The 13,142-nt window shown below is 42.5% G+C and overlaps 1 pseudogene; it reads left to right on the top strand.

Moving 5' to 3' along the window:
• The first annotated feature begins 6,709 nt into the window (after positions 1–6,709).
• Positions 6,710–7,156, top strand: LOC123932216 (annotated as a pseudogene).
• The last annotated feature ends 5,986 nt before the right edge of the window (positions 7,157–13,142 follow it).

Genomic DNA, 13,142 nt, shown 5'->3' with positions numbered 1-13,142 from the left:
AAAGACGATTTTCTGCCAATAGCACAATTTTTATTTGGAGACTTGGAATAATAATGGAAGAAACAGTCTAAGGCCTGTGCACTCGTCAGGCCTCTATCTGTTGCAAGAAAAGAAACTGAGCTCGAACGAATTGAAACCGTAAGTGAATTTATTACCACCTATCCTGGAAAGATTAGGAATGGGTCTAGCTTCAGGTCTGGCTGGATCTAGGAGCTCCAATGATGTCATTGGGACTCTCTCTTTCTCTTTGTCACTCAGGCTCTCTCTGCTGAGTGGGCATGATGGAACCTGACAGCACAAGGCTCATCTTTGACCAGTTCAGCAAGCCCAGCAGAAGGAACAGCTGCCCCCTAGATTCTGGCAAGAAGACCCAGGGAGGACTGGGATCGGTCCAGCTCCTGGGGTGAGAGAGATGGGGCCACCTTGACTGGCAGCTCCCCAGAACCACAGGGAGTGAGGGAGAGGTTCCTGAAAGGAAACCCGAGAGAAGCCAACAAAAATTAATGACTCTCTATTGCTTTTCCTGCCACAGCCCCCTTGTAAAGTTCTGACTTCTGTTTATGCCCACCAGGTGGGACTAGGTAAATTTTTCAAAAACAATAAAAACAAAACTATCCTAACCATTTTGCACCGAAACAAGCTTCTCTGAGGGTTCCTGAGCCCTGGTGGGCAAGCTGGGCAGACTTGGGTGTGTCTTGTGCTGTCCTCCCCAACCTACCTATGCCTAGCATAGGAACTTGCCCTAAATAAGCTCCAAGAGTGTTTGCTTAATGTTTCCAGTACCTTCCAAGCCCCCTGCTCACCACCCACCTCCACCCTCTCCACCCTGGGCCACCACATCATCTCTTTGTCCCATAGTGCCCTCCAGACTGCAGCAGTTCTCAGGTTTGTTGGTAAAAGTCCAAGACAGAAGCCTGAATATAACTGCTTCAGAACTCTTCCTGGGTCAGTCTGCAAACTCCACCTCAGAGGATGGGCTATTCTGTTGTAAGTATTTTATGCTTAATTTACCAATAGATGAAGAAGTAACAGTCACCACTAAAAAATCTTAACTGAAATTTTAGCCGTTGTTACCTTTAGTAGAAGAGCGTCTAGACACTAAAGTCCCATCATTCTGTGAGCTGAGACACCTAGGTTCTTTTTCTTTTTTTCTTAAAAATTTATTTTAGAGAGAGAGTACGTGCTCACCCATGCACATCGGGGTGGGATGCAGAGGGAGGGGGAGAGAATCTCAAGCAGACTCCCTGCTAAGCATGAAGCCCAGTGCAGGACTTGATCTCACAACCCTGAGATCATGACATAACCCAAAAGATGCTCAACCACATGAGCCCCCCAGGCGTCCCCACAACTTGGTCTTTTTTTTTTTTTAAAGATTTTTAAAAATTTATTTATTTGACAGACAGAGATCCCAAGTAGGCAGAGAGTCAGGCAGAGAGAGAGGAGGAGGCAGGCTCCCTGCCGAGCAGAGAGCCCGATGTGGGGCTCGATCCCTGGACCCTGGGATCATGACCTGAGCCGAAGGCAGAGGCTTTAGCCCACTGAGCCACCCAGGCGCCCAACTTGGTCATTTTTGAAAAACATCTCAGCTCAGAGGATACACGGGGCCTCACAGGGGTCTGAGGGAGAATAACCCAGGTATCAGAAGTTTGTTCATGGAATCTGTGGCCCCCGCCACCCACACCTGAATACTCATCAAAAGCCAGTGCTTTATTTTTTTATTTTTCATTTTTGTATTAAGTTATGTTAGTCACCATACAGTACATCATTAGTTTTTGATGTAGTGTTCCATGATTCATTGTTTGTGTGTAATACCCAGGGCTCCATGCAACCTGTGCCCTCCTTAATACCCACCAACAGGCTTTAAAATAGTGTCTCTCAAACCTGAGTTTGCACAAAGATCACCTAAAGTACATATTTAAAATGTAGATTCCTGACCCCCATCCCTGGAGACTCTGAGGAGGGGCTGATGAGGAGCTGAAGGAAGAGCTATCCGAGCATAAGGAATAACAAATGCAAAGGCCCTGGGGCAGGAAAGAGTGTTCCTGAAAATATCAACAAAGGGAGCAAAAGGTAAACCGGCAGGAGAAGAAGGAGCAAGGACCATAACAGGCAGGGCCTTGAGGCTGGGACAAGGAGATTGGGTTTTTATCTCAGTATGACTAGGAGCCACTGAAGTTTTTAAGTGGATGGAAATACAGATCAGATTGTCACTTTAGGAAAATCACTCTGGCTGTTCTGTACAGAATGGATGATTGAAAGGCAAGAAGGTAGGCAGGAGGAAGAGACAGGAGCCTTCTGGAGGGCTGCAGGCCAGAAGGGATGATGGCCTGACAGGGGGATGAATATGGAGCTGGACAGCAAGCGAGATGTGAGGATTTGGAGCGCCAGCCTCAGTCCTAGTGCATTTTATCATTTCTGTTTGCATTTCCTTCTGTTCCAGCTATCTTATCCCTTCCTCGCCTTTTGTTGCTGTTTCAAGATCAAAATGTTCTTTTCATTATGAAAAGGATATGTTCTCAATATTTAAAATGCAAACGATATAGGAAAGTAAAAAGAAGAAATCAATCATCAGCAATCTCACCACTGTGAAATGCTACTGTCCTTCCAGACATTCTGTACTTGAGGACACACGTGGTCTGCCCTGGTAGTATTATCCTACGCACTCTGCTTTATAATGTGCTTTTTTCACTGTAAAAAACATGATTCCAGGTGCACACGTGATATGTATTCGATGAGGAGAAGTTGAATCTCACTCAGCCAGATTTCTTTGCTGTTTGTGCACATTTCCTCAAAGAGAGAGTCTCAAAAGGTATAAATTTCGAGTCTATAAAGTTAGAAAACACAAGTAATTTTCCTAAAAAGTGGGAAAGGGCCTAGGGGATTTAAAAATTTAAAAACAGAAAATATACTCCAAACAGAGGAGCTACAAAACAAGTGTAGTAATTTCCTCCCAGAAGGGAATGTGACACCTATACAAAATTACGTTGTTTATTTTGCATGGTCTTAACTCAAACTATACAAAAAACAGAGAGCGGTGGCAGGAAGTGCCTTTTTGTGTCTGGTGGGGATGGAGGCCCCCCATGCCAAGCCTCTGGATATCTCAGGATTAAGCCAAGACTCCTCAGAGCACTTGCTCCAAACACTAATTGTATTTGTGTCTCTGTCTTTGATTAGTGGCTTAGTCAGCTTTCTGGCTCATTATCATTCTAATCTTTTTTATTATTATTATTAGAGTAGTAAGGGTAAGATTTCAGTTTTATTTTATATTTCCCCCAGCGGAAAATAATTTAAATACACACTTGAAGGTATTTTATATACTCTTTATCTTTCATAATAAATTTAACCACCTTGATGTGCGAATGTTGATTTTCTCAGTCATCAGATGGTTTAACGAGAAAGCAAATGTCTGGGGATACCTGGACTCTGTCCTTAGCCATTAACTGCTTTCCTTAGGTTGAATATCCATCCTACACCTCAGCAAAGAAAATAATCAGAGGCACTTGGGTGGCTCAGTCAGTTAAGTGGCTGCCTTCGGGTCAGGATCCCAGGGTCCTGGGATCAAGCCCCACATCGGGCTCCCTGCTCTGCAGGGGTTCTTCTTCTCCCTCTCTCTCTGCCTGCTGCTCTGCATGCTTGTACTCTCTCTCTGTCAAATAAATAAATAAAATCTTAAGATAATAATAAAAAAATAAATAAAATCTTAAAAAAAAAAGAAAAGAATCAAAGTAGGGTGTATGCTGGGGTTTATGGTCAGTGATCTACTGTGTTAGAGCAGGACTGGTCCGATATGAACTGTAGAGTGCAGGGAGTGGATGTATGATGCTCACTGTAAATCCAGGTGTTGTTACAGTGTTACTTGTATTACTTTTATTAACAGACAGCAAACCTTCACGGCAGACAACGTTTAGGAAAGGAGTCTTCCATTTAATAGGAGAGGGAGAAGTGGAGACTCTGTCATTTCTGGAATCTTCTCCAGGAATGGCAGATACTGAGTGTTTGAGGGTGTTACCTGCATCCCCAATAGGTTGCAGTCTCTTTCTGAGGATTTTGAGATTTAATTAATGCAGTCAGTGTTTTGTATGTCCATTTTAACTTAAAGAATATTATAGGGTGGGCGCCTGGACGGCTCAGAGGGTTAGGCCTCTGCCTTCAGCTCAGGTCATGGTTTCAGGCTCCTGGGATGGAGAACCACGTCAGGCTCTCTGCTCAGCAGGGAGCCTGTTTCTCCCTCTCTTGCTGCCTGCCTCTCTGCCTAATTTCTCTGTGTCAAATAAATAAATAAAATCTTAAAAAAAAAAAAGAATATTATAGGGGTGCCTGGGTGGCTTAGGGGGTTAAGCCTCTGCTTTCAGCTCAGGTCATGGTCTCAGGGTCCTAGGATCGAGCCCCGCATCGGGCTCTCTGCTCAGCGGGGAGCCTGCTTCTCCCTCTCTCTCTGCCTGCCTCTCTGCCTACTTGTGATCTCTCTCTCTGTCATATAAGTAAATAAAATCTTTAAAAAAAGAATATTATACAAATAACACATGAATACTTAAAAATCAAACATATTGTAGATAAAAATTCTTTTTGAAACCCACCCCACCCCAAATCTCCAGTCTCCTCTGCCCCAGTCGGCCCCTGACAAATGAAATCATTTTTTCAGTTTGATATACATGCTTCCAAAACTTTCTCTTACAGATATCTATATCTATAGACCCATCTATATATCACATATATATCTCACATAGATATATATCACACATGTATATCTATAAAATATGTGGCAATGTCTTATTTCTCAATTTTCATAAGCTGCATTATTCCATATCTATCATTCTATAACTAGCTTTCTACCCACCCACTCCTTAACCTGTCTTAGAGTTTTAATTCTAAGCTCCTCATAACTCTGCATTATTAAAACAAACAGCCCTGGGGCTCCTGGGTGGCTCAGCAGGTTGGGCTTCTGCTTTCGGCTTGGGTCGTGATCTCGGGGTCCCGGGATCAAGCCACACATCGGGCTCTCTGCTCAGCCGGGAGCCTGCTTCCCCTTCTCTCTCTGCCTGCTGCTCTGCCTACTTGTGATCTCTCTCTCTCTCTGTTAAATAAATAAATAAGTAAAATCTTTAAAAAAAAATAAAACAAACAGTCCTGCTGAATTGTATAGGGTGCCAGATTGGCTATTCTGTGTATGTTTTTAGCTATTTCTCTATTAACAGACATTAGATCATTTCTGATTTTTTTTTTCTTTTCACCGTTAAAAACAACATGACAGAAAACAAGTGTGTCCATATCTACCTACATGCAAATATGATTTTTTCCTGAGGTTCAATATTCAGTGAAATGGCCGTGAAGAAGAAATAAGAAATTATTCATGTTTTGTTTTAATAGACATGACCAGTTTTCCCTACAGCATGACCTTCAGTGATCAACTCCAGCAAATATTTCTTTTTATTAAGCTTTAGAATGGGCTCACCCCAGGCTCCATAGAGAGCAGAGGTAGGAGGGCTATGAGCCTGAGTCTTTCCCTTCTAAGACGGCTTAAGGCTCATCTCTGGGGGCCGCCTGGGTGGCTCAGTTGGTTAAGCATCTGCCTTCTGCTCAGGGTTATTGTCCCAGGGTCCTGGGATCCAGCCCCACAATCAGGCTCCCCGCTCAGTGGGAGTCTGTTCTCCTTCTCCCACTCCTCATGCTCTCGCACGCTCTCTCTGTCAAATAAATAAGATCTTGAAAAAAAACCAAAAAACCCCCCACAAAACTCTTTTATGGGCCCCCACATATCAACTGGCAAAAGAAAGGCTAAACCAGAAGCTAAACAAGAGTAGTTATTTATAGAAGGGGGATGGACAGAGATGGTACATGAAGGAGGGAATGGAAACAGGTACTAGAAATGAGGCAACCACAACACTCCCCTGAGCATATGTAAGCCCTTCCACACAGCTGTGACTCTTAGAACCAGGGTAATGTTTTACATACTCCCAGAATAAATAAATCATTCAAATCAACCAGGGTGAGAAAAGAACCCAATATGGAACACCAACAATAAGGAACCTAAATGTATTACAAATAAGAATATGGCCATGGAAGTCGGAATCCGCCAAGCAGTGCGTTAACAGCTCACCTGCCGAATCAACTGGCCCTGAAAATGGACGGCGCTGGAGCGTTGGGCCCCTACCCGGCCGTCACTGGCAGTTGGTGACACCCACGAGAGGGATGGGAGCAGGCAGGGGTGGGGACACGGTGGTTTCCCTTGGGGGGGGCCGCCGTGGTTCCCCCCAAGCTGATGCTACACTGTGAGGAGTAAGTGGGGTGCTACGGTGAGCTTTGAAGCCTAGGGTGCCGGCCAGGGCGGAGCTGCCGCAGGTGCAGATCTTGGGGTTAGTTGCAAATATTCAAACGAGAACTTTGAAGGCGAAGTGGAGAATGGTTCCTTGGGAACAGCTGTTGAACATGAGTCAGTTGGTCCTGAGAGATGGGTGAGCACCGTTCCGAAGGGACAGGCGATGGCCTCTGTTGCCCTCAGTGGATGGAAAGGGAGTCGGGTTCAGATCCCTGAACCCAGAGTGGTGGAGATGGGGGTAAAGAAAGAAAGAATATAACCATCCTAGAGAGGATAGGGGAGGAAACATCTAACATCTAACATCTAACCTAAATCACTAAAAAATGATACTTTGGATACTATAAGACAACTATGCTCCTTTCTTCCCCGGCTGCTTGAAGCTCGGCTGCCATCATGAACGACACGGCTACTATCCAGACCAGGAAGCTCATGACCAACTGACCACTTCAGCAGAAACATATGGTCATTGATGTCCTTCACCCCGGAAAGCAACAGTACCTAAGACAGAAATTCGTGAAACTAGCCAAGATGTACAAGAGCATACCAGATGTCCTATTTGGATTTGGATTCAGAACCCATTTTGGTGGTGGCAAGACAACTGGCTTTGGCATGACTTGGGATTCCTTGGACTATGCAAAGAAAAATGAACCCAAACATAGACTTACAAGACAAGATCAGTAGGAGGAGAAAAAGATGTCAAAAAAACAGCGAAAGGAACACCAGAGCAGAATGAAGAAAGTCAGGGGGACTACAAGAGCCACTGCTGGTGCTGGCAAAAAGCGAGCTGGAGATTGGACAACAGAAGGAGTAAGGATGCTGCTGTGGCTTTATCTGTGGTGACTGTGCAGAGTTTTCACGAGAGGATTAATAAACCAAGAACGTTAATGTGTCTGGTTGTTTGAAAAAAAAAATGGCTAACTATGGAAGGACTGTACACAGAGATTGTAGTTTAGTCAGTAAATTTGTTCCTCTCTGTGGGTCTCACAGGGGAATGAGTTAGCAATTCTGAAACCGTTTTATGTGCAGACTGGTCTGAGTCCAATTAGGAGACAGAAACCACAGTCACTTGAACAGAGAAAGTTTAATAAAAAGAATGATTAAATATAACAAGGGATTGGAGACACGAGTGACTGGCTAGTAAGAAGCAGCAGGAGCTCCGAAGAGTATAGGAAGAGCATATAGAAGCAGCAGCCACTGCCTGGGACTGAGAGAGACAAGCCAAGGAAAAGACCCCCTCCTCCAGGGCAGAGATCTAGACCGAGTTGCAAAGGGCACCGCCATGGCTCACTGACTAGCCGAGAAGTCATTGCAGGGCCATACTATCAGAACTTGCCAGAAATCCACTCCCTGTGCTTCCAGGAAAACTGTTCACAGGGAAGTGTCTCACCAGAGGCCCTCTTATTAGGTAACTGCCCAAAAAAGGAGCCAAGGAAAACCGCCAGACACTGGTGCTTCTGGATGCTGGGTACTGCAGGAGCCAGCAGCTAGAATCTGGTATTGGGGAAGCTGTCTACACAGCAGGAGCTGAACCCTGGAGAAGCCGCCTGCAGTGCAGATGCTGGAGCCTACCAGAAGGAACAGCAGACCAGGGCTGCGGCTCCTCCTTTCTCCAGCCATGGCTCTCTATCGCCCTCTATTGACAAAATTCAACATGGTGCTCGCTGACAAAGGAAAATATTTAAATGAACCAGCTTCATTTTTGCATCCCAGATAATGAAGGATGAATTTGGATTTGAGGGACAAACAATGGATAACTGGCAAAGTCCACCCTTTTGTCTACTAACCTTCCAGAGGCTCCCTTTTATACACATTTAAGCTCTCATATAACAAAACCTCTCTGTAATTCCACCTAACAAGACACGACTTTTCAATCTTAGAAATGAAACATATTCATCCTGTCTGCCAAATGAGGAACCGGTCCTAACCAACAGTTATTGTATCCTTCACTATGTTAATTAGCCCTTAAATTCAGTCATAGTTCCACTGAATAGTCTGTTACCTAAAATCTGAACTATAAAGTTAGCTCCAGCAATTTGTATGCAAAATAAAAATGGGAAGAAGGAGAAAGAAGAAGAAAATGGTTAGCATATACACATAAACCCATCTGTATGACAAGCAAATAAGAATGTTTCTGTAATTGGTCATAAGGCTGTTACTGATGTCTATGAGAAGACCTTCTTCTTCACTACACATTCACTATTCCCTTCACCCTCAGTCAAAACCTTAGCTGGTTGGAGTAACCTAAACCTTAATTCCCAGTGACTCTAGGTACTTAATTATACCTGCTTTTCTTGGTTGCTTTAATTTTCCATTAACCTTTACTATTAGGCATGGAAGTCCTAAGAGGTGCCCTGGAGAACCCCTGAGTATATATGGATAAAGAAATAAATTTAGGGGGGCGCCTGGGTGGCTCAGTGGGTTAAAGCCTCTGCCTTCGACTCAGGTCATGATCTCAGGGTCCTGGGATCGAGCCCCGCATGGGGCTCTCTGCTCTGCAGGGAGCCTGCTTCCTCCTCTCTCTCTGCCTGCCTCTCTGCCCACTTGTGATCTCTGTCTGTCAAATAAATAAATAAAATCTTTAAAAAAAAAAAAAAAGAAAAGAAATAAATTTAGGAAAAAAAAAAAAGAAATAAATTTAGGGATGCCTGGGTGGCTCAATGGGTTAAAGCCTCTGCCTTCGGCTCAGGTCATGATCTCAGGGTCCTGGGATTGAGACCCACATTGGGCTCCCCACTCAGTGGGGAACCTGCTTCCCCCTCTCTCTCTGCCTGCCTCTCTGCCTATTTGTAATCTCTGACTGTCAAATGAATAAATAAATAAATCTTTTTTAAAAAGAGAAAAAAAAGAAATAAATTTAGATGGATGGATGTATCCTTGCTAGTATACACGGATATATTTCTCAGCTCTGTTTGATGAGAATGCCTAGACACAATGATGCCCCCATAGCAATGAGCACGTCTACTATCCAAATCTTGGTTTCAAAAGATGATTCTCTGCTAAAAAGAACCAGAAATTCTTGAAGAAATTATTGAGTCTAGCTGGCACTAGAACAGGGAAAGTATAAAATGAACTCATAAAATAAATATTCATTAGCCCATGTTTGTGAATTAAATAACTGAATAAATAAATTAATGGGGGAGAAGTGACAGGAGAATTTCAATTAACAAATGTAAAAAGAATGAGAGAAATCAAAAAATCAGTACTTAGAACATCACAGTAATGCTTGGTGCATGCACGATCCACTCATGGATACTAAAATTAGCTAGCAAATATTTGAGGGTAACAAGATATTTGTATCATGTAAAAGTAACACCACCGGGTACCTGGGTGGCTCTGTTGAGCATCTGCCTTCAGTTCAGGTCATGATCCCAGGATCCTGGGATCAAGCCCCGCGTCGGGCTCCCTGCTCAGCGGGGACCCTGCTTCCTCCTCCCCTCTGCTCCCTACTCATGCTTGCTATCTCTCTCTCTCTAATGCTATCTCAGCCTCTCTCAAATAAATAAATAAAAATAAAATTAAAAAAATAAAAATAAAAGTATCATCATCAAGAAATTACAATGAAAAGATAGTTAACTTTACAGTAGAGACTGTAAAGTTAACCTGGCAGACATCATCTTAACCAAGTGATCGAAAGTAAAGTAGGAGGGACACCTGATTGGCTCAGTCAGTAGAGTGTGTGACTCTTGATCTTGGGGTCATGAGTTCAGGCCCGCATTGGGTGTAGAGCTTACTTAAAAAAAAGTAGGGACACCTGGGTGGCTCATTCGGTTAAGTAGCTGCCTTTGGCTTAGGTCATGATCCCAGGGTCCTGGGATCAAGTCCTGAGCTGGGCTCCCTGCTCAACGGGGAACCTGTTTCTCCCTCTTCCTGCTGCTCCTCCTGCTATGTGCTCTCTCTCTCTCTCTCTCTGACAAATAAATAAAATCTTAAAAAAAAAAGAAGTAAAATAAGACATGGTGACACCATGTGCCCCCGATATGATACACAACATCATTTGTCCAGCATTCTTACTAAAATTTCCTAATGTGAATCCATTCTTGAAAAAAACAGTAGATAAATCCAAATTAAGGGACATTTTTGAATACTCTTCAGGTGTGTCAAGGTTATGAAAGACTGAAGAACTTTCAGAGATTAGAGACTAAGGAGACGTAACAACTAAATTCACTGCAGAATTCTGAATAGATGCCCTGGACCAGAAATGGGACGTTAGTGGATCGTTGGTACCGTGTGACAAGAATGACACTTCAACTCTGTGGTCTTCCTCTCAAAAACCCATAACCCCATCTACTCATGAGAAAACCATCAGACAGATTGCATTTGAGGAGGAACCTACAAAATCCCCATCAGTACTCAAAACTGCCAACGTCATCAAAAACAAGGAAAGTTGGAGAAACTGTCCCGTCCAGAGGCTTCTCGGGAGGATTACAACTAAATGAGATGTGGTATCCTGGATGGGATGCTGAAACAGAAAAGTGACATGAGAGAAAAAAAAAAAGTCTGAATAAAGTATGGGCTTTTATTAATAATAACATATCAGTATGGAGTAATTCATTGTGGTAAATATACCATACTAATATATTTTTTTAAGATTTTATTTATTTATTCGACAGAGATCACAAGCAGACAGAGAGGCAGGCAGGGCAGGGGAGAGGAGTGGGGGGGAGCAGGCTCCCTGCGGAACAGAGAGCCCAATGTGGGGCTCGATCCCAGGACCCTGAGATCGTTAACTTGAGCTAATGACAGCGGCTTAACCCACTGAGCCACCCAGGCGCCCCTATACCAAACTAATATAAAATGTTGACAGAAGCAGAAACTGGCTGAGAGTACATGGGAACTCAGGACTATCTTTTCAGTCTTTCTGTCAATTTAAGACAATTCTAAAATTAAAAAATTTTTATTTAAAAACGGGACATTATTTGTAGGGAGAATGGTGAAATTCCAATGACATCTATAGATTACTCAGTAGTGGGGCACATATGCAGATTTTCATGAATCTTGGTAGATATCATTAAAATCACTACTGCTGTCAGTAGTGCAGTATTTTTGCTGCATGAGGATAAACAAAATGAAAAGTGGAGATCTGATCATTTTGAATTCAGAATGTTAAAATGAAGTAATTGTTTTTCTTGTTTTTTCCCCCCCTACATTATAGCTCACAGCATTGTTCCCTTTATTGCAGGTTTTATAGTGTTTTGGGGGAAGACAGTAGAAATGTCATATATTCAGTCAACAATACCATGTTTGAACTTTTTCTTTATTTTTAATTTTTTTAATTTTTTTAAAAGATTTTATTTATTTATTTGACAGACAGAGATAGGCAGAGAGGCAGGCAGAGACAGAGAGAGGGGGAAGCAGGTTCCCCGCTGAGCAGAGAGCCCAATGCCTGGCTCGATCCCAGGACCCTGGGATCATGACTGGAGCCGAAGGCAGAGGCTTTAACCTACTGAGCCACCCAGGCGCCCCATGTTTGAACTTTTTAAATGGATAATAGGGCATGAACTGAGTGCTGCTATCTTGAAAATGTGCACAGGTACACTTATTTTTTTTTTTTTTTTAATTTTTCCCATTCAGGAAACCATCATTGTGATCTGTACTGCAGGAACCAAATGTCATGCATCATACATATGTGTATAAAGTACATAAGATATATTTAAATATGCATAATGGGGGGAGGGTAATATTGTCTGTGACATAATGTAAGAAGCTTTTCACTTTAAAAAAAAAATGCATTACTTTCATTTAACACTAGACACCAGGTCAAAATTTTCAAGGTTGCTGTAGTACTCTAATAAATTTCAACGAATCTTAGAGATGCTAGCTAGTGTTGAAGCTATTCTAGCTTATTCTGTTTATGCTAAATTTGATTATTTTAATGCCAAAATTTTTTTGAGTTCTAATCATTGGTGATAACTTGGAAATAAATATGCAATGGCATTTGACAGTTCATTATTCCTATAGGTAAATACTTATTGGGTTTAGAGAGAATGGTGGTGTTAAGTTGATGATTAATTAAATCATATATTTATTTGTTACATTATTTCATTGTATTTTAGGTTTCCTTTTGCATTCTTTTTTTTTTTTTAAGATTTTATTTATTTATTTGACAGAGAGAGATCACAAGTAGGCAGAGAGGCAGGCAGAGAGAGGAGGAAGCAGGCTCCCTGCAGAGCAGAGAGCCCGATGCGGGGCTCAATCCCAGGACCCTGAGATCATGACCTGAGCCGAAGGCAGGGGCTTAATCCACTGAGCCACCCAGGCGCCCCATCCTTTTGCATTCTTTTTATATGCTTTCTGACATTACCTATTTTTAAAGACTATGGAAATAATTTAAAGATTTGAGCTCTGGTGGATGTTTATCTACTAAGTTTGAAAATGTAATATTTTGATAATACTGTACTATAACTGTGGTTATATATCAGTGGGTTAATGCCTCTGCCTTCGGCTCAGGTCATGATCCCAGGGTCCTGGGATCGAGCCCCACATCGGGCTTTGTGCTCAGCGGGGAGCCTGCTTCCCTTCCTCTCTCTCTGCCTGCCTGTCCGCCTACTTGTGATCTCTGTCTGTCAAATAAATAAATAAATAATTTTAAAAAAGATTACTCAGTAGTATTATATTAATGTTGTTTCTGGTTTCTATAATTGGGCTATGGTTATACAAGAGGTTACATAAAAGGTTAGGAGAAGCTGGATGGAACATAAGCAGGTACTCTTTGAATTCTTTTTGCAACTTTTCTGTAAATTTTAAAAGTGTTTCAAAAACAGATTTTTTTTTTAATGAGCTTGAAATGTTGCCTCTTTTTCAAAAAAGGACTCCAATCTATGGCCTC

This window comes from Meles meles, chromosome 20 (assembly GCF_922984935.1).
Source record: "Meles meles chromosome 20, mMelMel3.1 paternal haplotype, whole genome shotgun sequence".
NCBI classification, from domain to species: Eukaryota; Metazoa; Chordata; class Mammalia; order Carnivora; family Mustelidae; genus Meles; species Meles meles.
Note: the sequence above shows the minus strand (reverse complement) of the source record. Positions and strands in the feature narration are given on the sequence as shown.